We start from the raw sequence: 18,156 nt of genomic DNA on the forward strand, positions 1-18,156 counted from the left end.
GTCAACATGCTCACCCCAAGGATAGCTACTAGGCAGCCACCAGAACCCGAGAGCCCCTAACCTTGCGTAAACCATGCCCTCCAAAGAGGCTACCTACCAAGGCCAGCACAGAACGATGCTAAACTGGTTTAACAGCTATGACATTAACAAAATGGCCGTACTGACACAAGTTTGTGAGAACAGATAACAACACACGAGGTAACCTTGGTGTAAACATTGTCTATAAAGATAGTGTTCACCTCGTCGAAGGAGAAGAGACGAATAGACCTCTTAAACATGTTCTAATACATGCTCCACAATTAGATTAGAGCCTACTGCACAACGAGAGAAACCGAGGGCTAATGGTAAAATGCCTACTGAATGGACTAGGCTTTACTTTGTGAAGAATATATCTCAAATCTAATAACGTAACTGGTAAACTGCTACAGTAGGTAACTGCAAGAACGCGAGTAGTACTGGAAATACGCAGAGACAGAGAGACAAAATAAGGTAATAACTCTGTCAGCAAGAACCGAACGACTAAGTCCTTTTCGAGGACCCTGTCATATTTGCAAAAAGATAGGGCCTGAAGAAGGCAATAAGTTCAACTAACAAAATCAAAATAAAAAGAGCTTATCACCAGTAATACGGTGTTCATAAAACATGCTCTAAGAAACGTTGGTGTGTTGTGTACAAAAGCAGCATGTTTATCCTCAGAGCGAACTGTAGTTATCATATGGATAACCAAAACATGCTAAAATAAACAAATGATTAGGCTATGAAAGCAAGACAGAATACGAAACAATCCTTCTGAGTCCTAATGCATCTAAAATGAATAGGAATACTGACAAAAAAAGATACGCCTACCTATACCTGGTAATAACATGTAAGATTTAGTACTACATGAAGCAAAGGAAACTACCAGACCTCACAGCTTTAAAACTCGAGGACGTAACCATGTAAAGAATAAGGTAGGGTGTAGAGCAATTGAAGAGGTAATAATCGTACATGGGTCACAACAAGAATTATGTTAAGTGGACCAAACTGTGATAAGGGACACATCAAGATCAAAGACGTAGGCTGGTACACTTGTTACATGATAGCCTCTTGTGAGCTCTAAGGAGTAGAGAAGCTTAGAACCATGACGCTGTAGAATTGTAAAGGCCAGAGAGAGCCAATACCTCCAAATCCATAGCGAATAGTGGTCGTTGAAAAGCGGTCTGAAGGACCAGGACAGGACGAGGAACAGAACTAGGCTAAGCTTAACGGGTAAACAATGTCTGAAACTGATCTTCATCTAGCTGCTGAAGGGACAGGGCTAAGTACTGGGGTAGTGGGCAGAACCAACGTATGTCCCAATGCAACACTAACAAGAACTGTAACAGCGGACCGGTGCGTGCAAAGGAGACACACACATAGAAACCTTGGTACAAGAAGAGTGTCTGTCACATGGGACAGTCCCGACCTTGAAAACGATCACACTACGTGTGGCTACTTTGGATGAGGTACAGGGTAAATTTGATAAGGCAACAGACAACTGCTGGCCTGCTGCAGGCCGAGTTACAGCCGAGGAGGGCAGAACAAACTAGAACCTTCGACGATATAACCACATCCAATCAGTGGCCTAAAACCACGAGCTGTGTGCAACGCCAATGTCCAGCCGAGGAGAGGTGGAGCTAGAGGCTCAGTTCATCAACTAGGAGTGCTAAACTGGTTTTAAGGCAGGGTCCTCACCAGGACGCCTAAACGTTGATGCACCGGCGAAAGCCTGAAACCGATTGTCGCCTCACTGGACTAGAATGAGCGACGTAGGTAGGGCCCTAAAAGAGGTGCCTTTCGACACTTCTCGTTTACCACAAGTCACCTGTTTGGTCTCAGCCGCAGGGCCACCACACAGACCAAGAGCTAGCCCCAAAAACCTTGGTACACAAAATCAACGGCCCGGTCTTGAAACTGCCAAGACCTAATGCAGGCTCCTCTATAGCGTCGATCCACAGGCTGGCTAAGACCGACTGAGTAAGATCCTAACTGGGAGGGTAATCGAAGCCTCCGCATGACCAGAGCAGTTAGTACACCGAGGTGGCCGGCTAGGCAGGCGCCCTCGTACTCTGCACACGAAGCACCACAGGAAGAACTAGCTCGATTGTGCAGGCTCGGAGGGAATACTGTGTACTACAACACCCCTGACTTTTTTGTGTCCGGCTCCGTGCAGGGACTAGGTCTGGGCCGCAGTCACACTGTGAGTCTAGCGGGCCCTAGCAACATGTCAAACATCACTCGCCAAGAATAGCGCTACTGACAAGCAAGCCCGACAACAACACACCAAATAATAAAAGTCCAAATGAAGTGTCACCCCGAGCATCATCGGACTTGGAGCTTTTACTACATTGGCCAGGCAATCCCATCAGCGCTGTGCCCATGCGCAAACCCCCGTTAATGGAAGATCATCCTTAACACTCCTGCCAAGCTCCATGGGTGAAATAAGCCCCTTCCCTCGCAGAGGTCCTCATCACCCTGAGACTAATGGAACAACTAGGCTTGACTGTACACAATGCCCCAGTCAGTACCCTAACTCAGGCGTTCCACAAACAGAATGGGGTGAGCTAACATGGCTACAGTACATGTAGAGGAACTGCCGAAGCCCAACACAAAGCTAGCTAACTTGAATGACGCCCCCAATGTCCCAGAAAGGAACAGAAGGAATAACCTGCGACACCGAGCCAACGAAGAGTTGAGGCCAATTGAAGCCACCATGCAACAGAGGAACTCGAGAACAACAATATGCCATCCCAAGGGTGTGTTGTATAGGCAAAATTTCCCTCCTGCTTATATAGACTACCGCAAGACCAAATGTCAAAGATGTTACTGCTTGAACATGGCCACCTTAGCAGACCATCGAGCTGCCGCGATTAGGCCTCATCCCAAAGGACCTATTGAGCACGTCGTGCGAGACGCGTATTGCCGTATCGGAGGGGTGATCCGGGCTTAGGCCCAAAACATCCCCCTAACTCCACAACACAACAATCCTCCAAAACCCACCGACCATAAAAGACCCCCTGAAGATCAAATGGATCTTGGCCCAGGAAATAAATCCGGAAAACTAAAAAATGCAGAAAGTGAACGCCCTTTCCAGTGGATCAATATGAGCCCCTAAACTAGAGAGGCTTGTGACCCCAAATGACAATGCACCACCAAATGGCACTGGGTACACCCTGGCATGAACAAATGGCACAGCAAGATATGCTTGGGCTTAAAAATGCGTGCATCAAGATTCGCTATAATCCAGAGGAGTATAATGCACTGTCTCGTAACAATAAACTAAGGTGGAAGCCAAAAGCATTTAATATTATCAACCTGATAAATTCCGATTCTAAGTGCCGGTTCCTCCGTCCCGTCGTCTCCCAGTCCAGCCGTCCTGTTCCCGAGTAGCTTCGACGTTTGCTGCATTTTTGCACCGTTCCCCCCCAACCGGTCCGATTTCGCGTCGTCCAGATCTGTATCTGTTAGCATAGATCATTTATCTCATTTATTAATTCAGGCATAGTTCGTCTGTTTGCCTGACAAGCAAGACTTGTGATATGGTGTGAAACCCAAGGTGGATGGAAAACTACCATTTCCAGGAACTGTTTATACCGAAAAAGGCAGAGTCTAGACTACAAAGGGTACCGACTGGGGAAAAAGCTATAATAACCTTTAGCGGATTAAGTGGTCTAGTGTTGCTTACTTGGGTTACCCGATGTGCTCAGTCAGGTGATGCTGTCGTATTGTGATATTCACTGACAAAAAGAATGGAGACTGGAAGTGGTTATTTGACAAAGTAGCACAAAATCTTCCTAACCTCTGCCAAGACGGTCTAGGCATATGAATGTGTTTTAGCAAAAAAAAGAAAAGTTAACACCCTATTTCCTCCCAATAATGCACTACATAATCCCCTCCTTTCCGGCCAAATCTGATACCGACCCGCCACTTTTTATTGTTCTTTCCCCACCAACACCTAAGACCGAGTACTTAAAATCCCATAAAGATAAGAATGCAATTTTGCATTAATCTCAATAATCATTCCTGTTCACTGCATGACAATTGCCAGGGTCCAGCAAGTGATCTTCATGGGTATAATCGAGAACGTCCTTGTTCAGAACACTGTGTTCTCAATTTGCCCTAACCCTAATTGGAGGTTTTACCAACGCTTCCAAGATATGTCATAATGCCCGTGATCCACCTGAGATATGACCAATGCACATTTCTTGGACTCGGTAAATATGACCGCTAGCTAAATGCGCTGTGTTTTAATATCCACAACTGATGTAAAATCTACGTGATGTCGAAACGCAGATTGACTTGCCTGTCTTTTATTAGCAAGTGACTCGTCCTAACGTGTGTCGTTATACCCACGTGAGTTAATTAATAATATCAACCTGTTAACCTGCCCTCCGACAAACCTACACACCGATGTCCAGAGGAAAGGCCAAAAGAATCATCAAGGACATCAACAACCGAGCACACTGGCCGTTCACCCCCGCTGTCATCCAGAAGCGGAGGTCCAGTAACAGGTGCATCCCAAAGCAGGACCGATACTGGAGCTAAAAACAGCTTCTATTTCAAGGCCATCAGACTGTAAACAGCCATCACTAACATTGAGTGCTCTGCCAAAACTATGACTCATCTCTAGCCACTTAATATACAAATGTCACTTTAAATCACAGGCACTTAACAATCCACTTTATATAAGTTTACACACCCTACATTCTCCATCGTTCATTATATACTGTTTATCTATACATCTATTGCATCTTGCCTATGTGCACGGCCATGCTCAGCATATATTTATATTATATTCTTATTCATTCCTTTACATTGTGGGTATAAGGGTAGTTGTTGTAATTTGTTAGGATTAACTTGTTAGATATTACTGCACGGTCGGAACTAGAGCACCAGCATTCGTCTACAGTCACAATTAACATCTGCAACCGTGTGTATGTGACCATAAACATGTGATTTGATTTGATATCACATTTGACAAAAGCTTATAGGATCATTGTTCAAAAGTAGGCCTATGTAGTGTGAACAGGATTCCAAAAGGACCAAAACCTCATGTCTACCTTACAGCGACTATGCCAACTCTTTCTGTTGACACATTCACACTCTACATACAGTGGTTCTCCTTTAACGTTATTTGAGCTTATGCCGCAACCGTTTGTGGGAAATAGGACAGATGTGTAGTAAATTGCAATCATCTTGCAACAATGCTGACCACTTAATAACTGCGTAGAATTCTGCGCACCTGCAATCTTACCGCAGTACTCCGCACCTGTTGTTATTTTTCTCCAGTTCTGTTTCGTTCAGCAGATATAAATACAGGTTATTTGCAGAAAAAACTGGAGGCAGAGTTTCATGTCATTAGTTGTTACGTTCATCCCCCTCCAGGTTCGGACCCGTGCTCCAGAGTAGAAGCTGAGGAGGCAGGTTGAAAAGTTCTTCAGAGAACACACAAAACCTCTGTCATAGAACCACGTTTTAGTTAAAACCCAGGGAAATTTCTAGCTGACCGTGGACATGATATTTCTCACGACTACCAGGCGTAAAGCCCTGTTGAGGGTATCTTATAAAACCCCAATGCCAACCCACCTTCCCAAGATACCATTCGTGGCAAATGGCATTGTGAGTATAACCCCTTAAGAGGAATGGGACTTGGGACCTTGACCCGGGACTGTGAACTGGATGGTGGAATGGCCTGGACTGGGAGTGACTGTGGAAATGTGGACTGGGAACCTGGGACTGCCGGAATGTGACTGGGCGGTGAACCGTGAACTGGACTGTGAAATATGATAGATGGGCTGTTGGACTGTGAATGTGGACTGGGGACCTGGGGATTGTGGACGTGGGACCCTTGGAGTGGGGTAGGATGTGGTTGGTTTGATATGAATCAGGCCTGGAGACTGGTGTGTCGGTAGGAGTGTGGACTTGTGAGGTGGGTTAAATATTAACAGTGGCCTGGAGTTGGGTAGATGTTGGAACCAAAACAGGCCATGCTGGAGCTTCTTATGAGTTTTGTTGATAGATACAGAGTCGCGGGAAGGATGGAATTGTAATATTAGTGACTTGTTTTGAACATTTATGAACATGCCTGGAGGTTTGTCCAATTTAGACGCCTGTGTCATCAGTCCCGGTAAAATAACCCGAGTGCCCCGGAGTTGGTAGGATGTGTTTGATTAGAACAGGCCTTGTAGTTGGTTATCGTAGTAGGTCAGAGATGTACGTGAGTATAATATCGACCAGAGGTGGTAGTATGGTGGGATAATAAAAGCAGCCCGGGATGTGGGTGGAGGAGGTGATAAGAACCAGGTTTCTGAGTGGACAGCGGAGGTGTATAAAATTGGAACGAGAGGTTCTGTGAGGGGTTGGGTTAGGAGGAAGAGAGGAACCCACCGGGAGGGGAAGTGAGGATGATGTGAAGTGTGGGTCGTGGAGGAGGAACCAGGCCCCGGAGTGGGTGAACAGGATGCAGAACTAGCCGGTGAAAGGATGTGTGGTGTGGGAGGTATGGGGAAATTGTACCTTGTGATGAACAGACGCACGGTGAAAGAAGGTAGGCGAACGATGTGAATCACTGTCCTCTATGTTACTGTGTGTGGAATCGCTACGTATGTTACAATGCACCTGAGTACCTCTGAGTGGAGACAGGGTGGATGATGTTAGAAACACGATCTACGTTCAGAGACATTGTGGTGGGTGGGGGATTTGTCCACCAATACCGAAAGTCCTATTCACCTATCCTCTCTCATTTCTGAGCCATAGGTATGGGTGGGGAGCAGCCACACACAACACAAACTAGCAAACTGGTACACAAGCACCCCGTGTACTGCAAGGCAAGCCAGTCACACAGTATGAGCTAGCTAACTGGTACACAATGCACCCAGTCAGGGTACCCTAAGTCAGGCGTGCCACAAACAGAATGGGGTAGCTAACTGGTACAGTACATGTAGAGAGAACTGCCAGGAAGCCCAACACAGAAAGAGCTAGCTAACTGATACGCAATGTCAGAAACTAGAGAGTACTGCAAGCCAGCCACACAGAGTATGAGCTACATCCACTGAGGGTACTCAACACATCATCCAGTGTTTTGAAAGCTATTCACACAGACAAAAGCTAGCTAACTCGTACACTAGCATCCAGAGAGGACTGCACGTCAAACACCTAACTCCACAACACACACAATCCTCCAAACCCAACGACATAAAGAACACTGAGGATCAGTGGATCCTTGGGATAAAAAAACCCTCAAATACTTCCCATAGAAGTGTACCAAGATGACATGCACAACAATGGCACAGTAGTCTGCACTGAGGTAAGTGTGCTGAAGGGACATCAATCTATTTGGATGTATTTACAGTGGAGCAAAGATTCTAAATCCCGCTATCTTCCGTCCGTCCGTCCGTCCGTCCGTCCGTCCGTCCGTCCGTCCGTCCGTCCGTCCGTCCGTCTGTCTGTCTGTCTGTCTGTCTGTCTGTCTGTCTGTGTGGTAGACCAGAAACATCAGGACTGTATTTGAAAGAAAGGACAGTTGAAAGCTGATATAGAACCTTTGTCTGTGTTCTGTTTCTGTCTCAGTCAGAGTTGAGTGTGCTGTCTATTAGTGATATGTCACTGACAAATGGGAGGTTCAAAAAACTCACTCTGCCAGACGGTCTGGTTTTGTCACAAATCACACCCTATTCCCTTCATAATGCACTACATAATGCCCTCCTTTCGGCAAATCTGACCACGACTCCATTTTGTTGCTCCCAGCCTATAGACGGAAACTAAAACAGGAAACGCCCGTGCTCAGGTCTGTTCAACACTGGTCCGACCAATAGGATTCCACGCTTCAAGATTGCTTCGATCACGTGGACTGGGATATGTTCCGGATAGCCTGATGTATATGCTGATTCGGTGAGCTGGTTTATTAGCAAGTGCATCGGTGATGTTGTACCCACGGTGACTGTTAATAATAATATCAACCTACCTGCCCTCCAGGACACCTACACCACCCGATGTCACAGGAAGGCCAAAAAGATCATCAAGGACATCAACAACCCGAGCCACTGCCTGTTCACCCCGCTGTCATCCAGAAGGCGAGGTCAGTACAGGTGCATCAAAGCAGGGACCGAGAGACTGAAAAACAGCTTCTATCTCAAGGCCATCAGACTGTTAAACAGCCATCACTAACATTGAGTGGCTGCTGCCAACATACTGACTCATCTCTAGCCACTTTAATAATAAAAAATTGTCACTTTAAATCACTAGTCACTTTAAACAATGCCACTTTATATAATGTTTACACACCCTACATTGCTCATCTCATGTATATACTGTACTCTATACAATCTATTGCATCTTGCCTATGTTGCACGGCCATCGCTCATCCATATATTTATATGTACATATTCTTATTCATTCCTTTACACTTGTGTGTATAAGGTAGTTGTTGTGAATTTGTTAGATTACTTGTTAGATATTACTGCACGGTCGGAACTAGAAGCACAAGCATTTCGCTACAGTCACATTAACATCTGCTAACCGTGTGTATGTGACCAATAAACATGTGATTTGATTTGATTTACATTTGACCAGGGCTTATAGGGATCTTGTCAAAAGTAGTGCACTATGTAGGTGAACAGGATTCCAAAAGGGACACAACCTATGTCTATCCTGTACAGCCGACTATGCCAGACCTCTTTCATGTTGACACATTCACACTCTACAGTACAGTGGTTCTTCCTTTAAACGTTTTGAGCTTATGCCGCAACCGTTTGTGGAAGATGGTGACAGATTGTGTGGTAAATTGCATCATTCTTGCAACAATGGCTGACACTTAAATAACGTGCCGTAGAATTCTGCGGCACCCTGCAATCTGTACCGCAGTACTCCGCAACTGTGTATTTTCTCCCAGTGTTTCTGTTTCAGCAGATATAAAGACAGGTTATTTGCAGAAAAACTGGAGGAGTCATGTCATTTAGTGTTGACGTTCATCCCCCTCCAGGGTTCGGACCCGATGCTCCCAGAGTAGAGCTGAGATAGGCAGGTGAGTTCTTCAGAGAACACACACAGCACCTCTGTCATAAAGCCACGTTTAGTTAAAACCACAGGGAAGTTTCTAGCTGACGTGGAATGATATTTCTCCTGACTAGCCAGGCGTATAGCTGTGAGGGAGTAACTATTATAAAATCAATGCCAACCACTGTCAGATACATTCGTGGCAATGGGCATTGTGAGCTGCAATGATATACCTAAGAGGACTGGGGACTGTGGACTGGGGACCGGTGACTGTGGACTGGGGACTGGTGAATGTGGACTGGGGACTGGGGACTGTGGACTGGTGAATGTGGACTGGGAACTGGGGACTGCGGAATGTGGACTGGGGACCGGTGACTGTGGACTGGGGACTGGTGAATGTGGACTAGGGACTGGGGACTGTGGACTGGTGAATGTGGACTGGGGACTGGGGATTGTGGACTGTGGACTGTGGAATGGAGCTTGTGGACTGTGGAATGGGGAATGGGGACTGGGGACTGCAATGCCTTCCTATTTTAGCCAGGTGAAGATTTATTCTTGTTACCTTTGCATCATTTAGGCTTCATCCAGTCAAGTGTGTTTCTTTGCTCCAGTAAGAAACTGTTATTCCACCCAACCCAACAACAAGTGATGAAGAGTTGTGCTGTGGCCAACCCAACAACAAGTGATGAAGAGTTGTGCTGTGGCCAACCCAACAACAAGTGATGAAGAGTTGTGCTGTGGCAACCCAACAACAAGTGATGAAGAGTGTGCTGTGGCCCACCCCAACAACAAGTGATGAATGAGTTGTGCTGTGGCCACCCCAACAACAAGTGATGAAGAGTGTGGCTGTGGCCAACAACACACGTGCATGAAGAGTTGTGCTGTGGCCAACCCCACAACAAGTGAGAAGAGTTGTGCTCGGTCAAATGGACATTACATGTGGCTTCTCCTCAAAGAGGCTGAACAGCAGGAGTTTTCTCTCCTCTTAGTCAGAGAGAGCAGAGAGACGGTGCAGTGAAACCACACAGCAGCCCAGAGTCCCTCAGCCGTCGCTCTCTCTTTCACTCAGACAACTCACTGTGTGTGTGTGTGTGGTGTGTGTGTGTGTGTGTGTGTGTGTGTGTGTGTGGTGTGTGTGTGTGTGTGTGCGCTGTGTGTGTGGTGTGTGTGAGTGAGTTCAGTCCCCGCAGCCATCCTTCTCTCCCTATCACTTCAGCCAGACTGAACCCTGTCCCATCCTCTCTCCTCCCTTCCCGTCCTCCCCTCTCCCTCACCCCCGTCCTCCCCTCTCACCAACCCACACCCTCCTCTCCTCTCCTCACTCCCCACCCCCGGTCCTCCCTCTCCCTCACCCCCACCCCCTCCAACCCCGGAAACATCCATTCCCATAAATCAATTAGCCGATAAAGAAAAAAAAGTATCTCTGAAAACATCAAAGTGAAACTATTTATTAAATTTGGGCACCTGTGGGCTCTCCCACAGACCAATTATACCCTGTAGCTCAGGTTACAGACTCCAACAACTCCAACTCAGTCTCACAGTTTCATCCGTCCAGTGTCTCGCTAAGGCGCTATGACATCACTCGGTGGAGACTTGACCCTGCACGACTCAGAGTCTGCTTTCCAATGCTATCCCTATTTAGTGCACTACTTATGACCAAATGGCACTCATTCACCCTAAACAGGGATATCTAGGAATCAGGAAACAGGGAATAGGAATAGAAATAGGGATAGGAAATAGGGAATAGCGAAACAGGGAATAGGGAATAGGAAACAAGGAATAGGGAAAATAGGGAATAGGAAACAGGGAATAGGAATAGGAAGTAGGGAATATGAAACGGGAATAGGAATAGGGAATAGGAAATAGGGAATAGGAAACAGGGAATAGGGAATAGGAAACAAGGAATATGGAATAGGGAATATGAAACAGGGAAATAGGAAATAGGGAATAGGAACAGGGATGGAAGGAACAAGGAATATGGAATAGGAATATGAAACAGGGAATAGGGAATAGGAATAGGGAATAGGAAACAGGGAATAGGGATAGGAAAATGAAAAGGAATAGGAACAGGGAATAGGGAATAGAACAGGGAATGTGAATATGGAATGGGAATAGGAAAGAGGAATAGGGAAAGGAAATAGGGAAATAGGAAACAGGGAATAGGAAACAAGGAATATGGAAATGGGAATAGAAACAGGGAATAGGGAATAGGAAATAGGGAATAGGAAACAGGGAATAGGGAATAGGAAAAAATGAAATAGGGGAATAGGAAAGACAAGGGGAAGGGAATAGGAAACAGGGAATAGGGAATAGGAAACAGGGAACAGGGAATAGGAAACAGGGAACAGGGAATAGGAAATAGGGAATAGAGTGCCATTTGCGATACACCTGGCACAATCAGAAAGGCTGTGATCTAGTCTTGACAGTGGGCAGCCTTCGCTAACAGGCCTAACTACAAAGCACGCACACACATAAACACACACACACACACACACACACATATACACACCGTACCATCCAGCCCATAGCCAAACATAACACAGTTGTGTGTGATCGTTCAGGATAATAGACTTCCATCATTAGGATCATGTATAATTTGTTCTGGGATTCCTCGTTGAGGTTACCATAGTAACATCGTTTACCACATAAGTCACAGGCTTCATTATTAAGTGCATGGATGATGTCGTCCCCCACAGTGAGCGTGCGTACATATCCCAACCAGAATCCATGGATTACAGGCTACATCCCCACAGATCTAAAGGATAGAGCTGCCGCTTTCAAGGAGTGGGGCACTAATCCGGATGCTTATAAGAAATCCCGTTACGACTTCCGACGAGCCATCAAGCAGTCAAAACGCCAATACAGGACTAAGATCGAATCCTCATCGGATGTGGCAGCGCTTGCAAACTATCACGGATTACAAAGAGAAGCCCAGCCGCGAGCTGCCCAGACAGTCATCTCACTCTCCATAACCGATGTGAGGAAGACCTTTAAACAGGTTAACATTCAGTCAGATTACCGGGATGCGTGCTTTGCTGACCAGCTGACAAGTGACTTCACTAACATTTTCAACATCTCCCTGACTGAGTCTGTAATACCAACATGTTTTAAGCAAATGTTGCAAATGTTTTAAGCAAATGTTGGCACAGACCCTAGTCTCTGTGCCCAAAAGCGCCAAGGTAACTTGCCTAAATCACTATCGCCCTGTAGCATTCACATCTGTAGCCATGAAATGCTTTGAAAGGCTGGTCATGGCTCAAATCAACATCATCTACCCAAACACCCGGGACCCACTCCAATTCGCATACCACCGCAACAGATCCACTGATGACACAATCTCTATTGCACTCCACACTGCCCTATTCCACCTGGACAAGAGGAATACCTATGTGAGAACGGTGTTCATTGACTATAGCTCAGCGTTCAACACCATAGTGCCCTCCAGTGTGGTGCCAAGACAACAACATCTCCCTCAATGTCAGCAAGACAAAGAAGCTGATCGTGGACTACAGGAAACGAAGGGCAGAGCACGCCACCATCCACATCGACGGTAAACTGCAGTGGAGCGGGTCGAGAGCTTCAAGTTCCTCGGTGTCCACATCACTAAGGAATTATCATGGTCCAAACACACAAAACAGTCGTGAAGAAGGCACGACAACGCTTCTTCCCCCTCAGGAGGCTGAAAAGATTTAGGAATGGGCCCTCAGATATTCAACAATGTCTACAGCTGCACCATTGAGAGCATCCTGACTGGCTGCATCGCCGCTTGGTATGGCAACTCCTTGGCATCCGACCGGAAGGCGCTACAGAGGTTAGTGCGTACGACCCAGTACGTCACTGGCGCCGAGCTCCCTGTCATCCAGGACATCTATACCAGGCGGTGTCAGAGGAAGGCCCTGGAAATTGACAAAGACTCCAGCCACCCAAGTCATAGAGTCTTCTCTCTGCAACCCGCACGGCAAGTGGTACCGAGGCAACAAGTCTGGAACCAACAGGACGCTAAACAGCTTCTACCCTGAAGCCACAAGACTGTTAAATAGTTAGTCCGGGTAGCTATTGGTTAACTATTTAACTATCTGCATTGACCTTTTCACTCATCACATATACTGCTGTTACTGTGTATTATCTATCCTGTTGCCTAGTCACTTTATCCCTACCTAGAACATGTACATATCTACATCAATTACCTCGTACCCCTGCACATTGACTTGGTACTGGTATCCCGTGTATATAGCCAAGTTATCGTTACTCATTGTGTATTTATTCTGTGTGTTATTATTTTATGATTATTTATCTTTATTTTATCTCTGTATTGTTGGGAAGCATTTATGTTGTTTATGAAGCTTGTGACAAATATAATCTGATTTGATGTAGCCACGGTAACTAGTGTTGCTCCAGAATCAGAATCAGATAAAATACATTTGGACTTGCATTATGAGTTTGTTCATGTAATGTCAGGCAGACATTTTACATCTTTAAAGTTGTGTTGCGTAAGAAAGACAGTACATATCCTTTATGGTACATTGGCTAAATGTACTGCATTACAGATTCCTGAGTCTTCCTCATTTGTTGAATGCTTTGGTCAACATGGTAAAAACATATATATATATATATAGCTATATTGCATCATATCTAGAAAAACATTTCCCAAGTACATCTCGGCAATATACTGCATGTATTATTTAATTGCATCGTTCAATATTCTTCCATAACTATCCTTCCACTACTTCTACAGAATGTAGGAGAGAGACAACAGACAACAGTAAACAATAGTATCACAGTATTGGTGCTAGTAGACAGTCTACTTCTACAGAATGTACTGTAGACGACAGACAGAAACAGTAGACAATAGTACCACAGTATTGGTACTAGTAGACAGTCGCTAACTTCTACAGAATGTACTGTAGACGACAGACAGAAACAGTAGACAATAGTACCCCAGTATTGGTACTAGTAGACAGTCTAACTTCTACAGAATGTACTGTAGACGACAGACAGAAACAGTAGACAATAGTACCACAGTATTGGTACTAGTAGACAGTCTACTTCTACAGAATGTACTGTAGACGACAGAAGACTGACAGCAAGTAGCTTTTTTCTCATTTATTTTTTTCTCTCTCTCCACTAAAAGTCTGCAGGCACAACCTACCGGCAATGGTTGCTCTCTTTGGCAGGATAGTGACAGCTCCCACTGCTGCTTCTTCTAGCTGATGGACAGGGCTGTTCTTGGCTCCCCAGCTGTCTGAACCGATCCACAGGAAATGACCCACCTGGTCCGCTCTCTTACTGGCATTCAGGATACCCCTGCAATCAGAACACACAGATCGAATGAATAGGATAGCATAAAATGGAACAGTACGTTATAGTCCATCTTGCACATTTAAATGTTTTTTTTTTTTTTTTTGCTATGCATCATCCAAGCAACCATAGAAACCCTCACACACACAACACACCACACAACACACACACACACACACACACACACAAAACACACACACACACACAACACACACAACACCACACACACACACACACACACACACACACACACACACACACACACGATTCACAGCAGAGTTATTCAAACAGTCACACAGCTCCATACAGCAGTTTTTCAAACAGTACATTGATCTATTAAATCAGTCACACAGCTCCGTACAGGAGTTATTCAAACAGTACATTGGTCTATTATATATTTTCCTTGTACTCCTCAGTAACATGTTCATGTACATTTTTTACATTGACATTTTTTGGTCATTTAGCAGAAGCTTTTAGCCAAAGTGACTTACAGTTAGTGCATTCGTCTTAAGATAGCTAGGTGTGACAACCACATATCACAGGCATAGGAAGTAGACTTTCTCCTCAATTCTATCAGTAGAGCCAGAACTAGAACGACAGAGCTGCTAGGCGGGTGAAGTACAAGTGTTGGTTCAGGAAAGGAGGGGGATTATTTAAGATACTCTTTGAAGAGGTAGGGTTTACGGGTGCTGTCCTAGCTTCAGGGGGAAGCTGGCTCCAACATTGGGGTGCCAGGACAAAGAAGAGCTTGTACTGGGCTAAGCGAGAGCTGCCCTACTGTAGGTGGCAGAACGGAGTGCTCAGGTTGGGGTGTAGGGTTTGATCATAGCCTGAAGGTAGGGAGGGACAGTCCCTCTTGCTGCTCAGTAGGTAAGCACCATAGTCCTGTAGTGGATTGCGAGCTTCGACTGGAAGCCAGTGGAGAAGGGTGTAGGAGCGTGGTGACACAGGATAACTTGGGAAGGTGGAAAACCAGGCAGGCTGCAGATTTCTGGATAAGTTGCAGGAGTTTGAAGGCACAGGCCGGGAGCCCAGACAAGAGCGAGTTGCAGCAGTCCAGATGGGAGGTGACAAGTGCCTGGATTAGGACCTGCGCCGCTTCCTATGTGAGGAAAGGGTCGTACGTTATGGATGTTGTAGAGCATGAACCTGCAGGAGTGAGTCATTGCTATGATGTTTGCAGAGAACATCAGGGTATTGTCCAGGGTCACGCCAAGGTTCTTTCCACTCTGGGAGGGGGGACACTATGGAGTTGTCAACTGTGAGGAAGAGGTCTTGAAGGAGAAGAATGGTTGATTGTCATCGGCATAGAAATGATAGGAGAGACCATGTGAGGATATGACGGAGCCGAGTGACTTGGTGTATAAAGAGAAGAGGAGAGGACCTAGAACCGAACCCTGGGGGACACCAGTAGTGCGAGTACGTGGTGCAGACACAGATCCTCTCCACGTCACCTGGTAGGAACAACCTGCCAGGTAAGATGCAGTCCTAGAGCCTGAGACGCCCAGCCCTGAGAGGTTGGAGAGTAGGATCTGATGGTTCACAGTATTGAAGGCAGAGGATAGATCTAAGAGGATGAGAACAGTGGAGAGAGAGTCAGCTTTGGCAGTGCGGAGAGACTCTGTGACACAGAGAAGAGCAGTCTCGGTTGAGTGACCCGTCTCGAAGCCTGACTGGTTAGGATCAAGAAGATCGTTCTGAGAGAGATAACGAGAAAGTTCATCGGAGACAACACGCTCAAGTGTTTTGGAAAGAAAAGAAAGTAGGGATAAAGGTCCATAATTTTTTGTGGTCAGATGAGTGGAGTGTTGGTTTCTTGTGGAGGGGAACAACTCGGGCAATTTTGCAATCAGAGGGGACGCAGCCAGCGATCAGGGATGACCTGATGAGGGAAGTGAGGAATGGGAGAATATCTCCAAAGAGAGGGGAGAAAAAGGCGAAGGGTAGTTTTCCGTTGTATTTCCTCTGAACAAAGAGACATCGTGAAGAGATGTTTCCTCAGGTTTTTGTATATTGTCTTGACAGATTAATCAACCGGATGCTGAGTTATATCCGGTTTGATGTGGAACTACAGATCAATTACTCAACCGCACATTGCATTGTGGTCTTGCGATCACAACAGAAATACAATGTCACAAGAACTGTGACAAGACCGATACTTGTACTGCTGTCAAATGGCTGTGGTGTTGTGGTTTTTGTTCTCCCTACAATAGTAGGTTTACATACTGTACGCAGTGTTTTAAAGAAGGTGCTGAGGATCAAAACGATTTGTTCAGCAGAAAGTACAAGACAATCTATCTATGTGATCTATCGTCTAAGCTCAGATGTTGTAACGTTCGCCGTTAAGGGTAGACCAAGGCGCAGCGTGATTGGAGTTCATCATACTTTATTTAAATGTGAACCAGCGGGGAAAAAAACAATAAACAACACAAAGAACGAAAAGCTTCGTCGTGCAAAATACACGCAAACAAAACAAAGACAAGATCCCACAACTGAAGGTGGGATAAAGGGCTGCCTAAGTATGATCCCCAATCAGAGACAACGATAGACAGCTGCCTCGGATTGGGAAACATACTAGGCCAACAAAGAAAAAGAAAACGTAGATATACAAAAACTAGAGTACCCACCCTAGTCACACCCTGACCTAAATATAGAGAATAAACAGAGATCTCTAAGGTCAGGGCGTGACAGATGTGGTTTTACTGAAACAATGATTCAACCGTTTGATCAAGACCTAAGTGTTCAATATGTGATTTCATTAAAACCACATGGACCTATTTGACTGCTGTGTGTGGAGTCCTCCTTTATGCACACACAGGGATACATCATTAGCCTCTTAATCGTTGTCACACATTATGCTTGGTGAGATAACGAACAGGAGATACATAGTGCTGTGAGAATGGCGCCGGCTACAAAATCCGTCAGCATTAAATGAAACATTATTGAAGGGAATTAAGTTGCCATCGTCCTGAACCTTCTTTCAGCTTTTCAGTTTTAAATTCCTAGGACTCAGCAGCTCTCGAGCTGCCAGAACAATATTTAAAATCTTGCTTTGAGTGCCAGCACACAGAAATCCCTAGGCTTTAGCTAAAAGGGCTAAAAACGAGTAGATACATACCGTATGTCCTCATCTGAGGCGAAGAGGACGACTGCCCGGGCGTAACGAGTCTCCAGAAGCAGCCTGATGATCTTGTCGAAGTTCTCCTGCTTGTGATTGTGAGGGATCTTTAAGGACTGAGCGATGCAGATCCCACCTGAATTGGAAAGAGGGATAATTATGAGCTTCCGGTAAGGTACCTCAAACTGGGAGAAGCACCTGGAAGAAGAACGTTAACTACTAAAAACTACAAAAATTACATTTGTAAAAAATAAAAAATACAAAAAAATGTGTAGAAAATAAATGAAATATGCACAACAACAAAAATGTTTACATAAATCCGATGAACATCGAACCACCTCAATTACAATGATCAAACCTCCCCATACACACTGATCTGAACTGAGGTACACAACTCCACGTGTAACAAAAGGCTTTGTATTAACAGGCTATGACATACTTTACAATGCCGTACAATATGAAATCCCATAGACGTGTTCAAACTAAATATAGTTGAGCTATACATCACAAAGCCTTTTGCACACAGTCATTAATTGTACATCATGGCGTCTGTTACAAGTACATATCAAAGATCTCCTGTAGGCTACAGTACTGTATTAAATGGTCCATAGCTATGATGAACAGGGAAGGAAAGTCTAAAGGCAGAATAATGTGGGCTATATTTAATTCAGTCCATATTCCTGTCACAAACCCCTGAGTTTTAGCTGGGATGTAAATAGTCTCTGTTT

General features: G+C 45.3%; 1 pseudogene; it reads right to left on the bottom strand.

Moving 5' to 3' along the window:
- Positions 1-17,564, bottom strand: part of LOC112069034 (metabotropic glutamate receptor 7-like) — a 207,958-nt pseudogene extending 190,394 nt beyond the window's left edge.
- Positions 17,565-18,156: the final 592 nt, after the last annotated feature.

The sequence above is a fragment of the Salvelinus sp. IW2-2015 genome, unplaced genomic scaffold (genome assembly GCF_002910315.2).
Source record: "Salvelinus sp. IW2-2015 unplaced genomic scaffold, ASM291031v2 Un_scaffold862, whole genome shotgun sequence".
In the NCBI taxonomy this organism is placed as follows: domain Eukaryota; kingdom Metazoa; phylum Chordata; class Actinopteri; order Salmoniformes; family Salmonidae; genus Salvelinus; species Salvelinus sp. IW2-2015.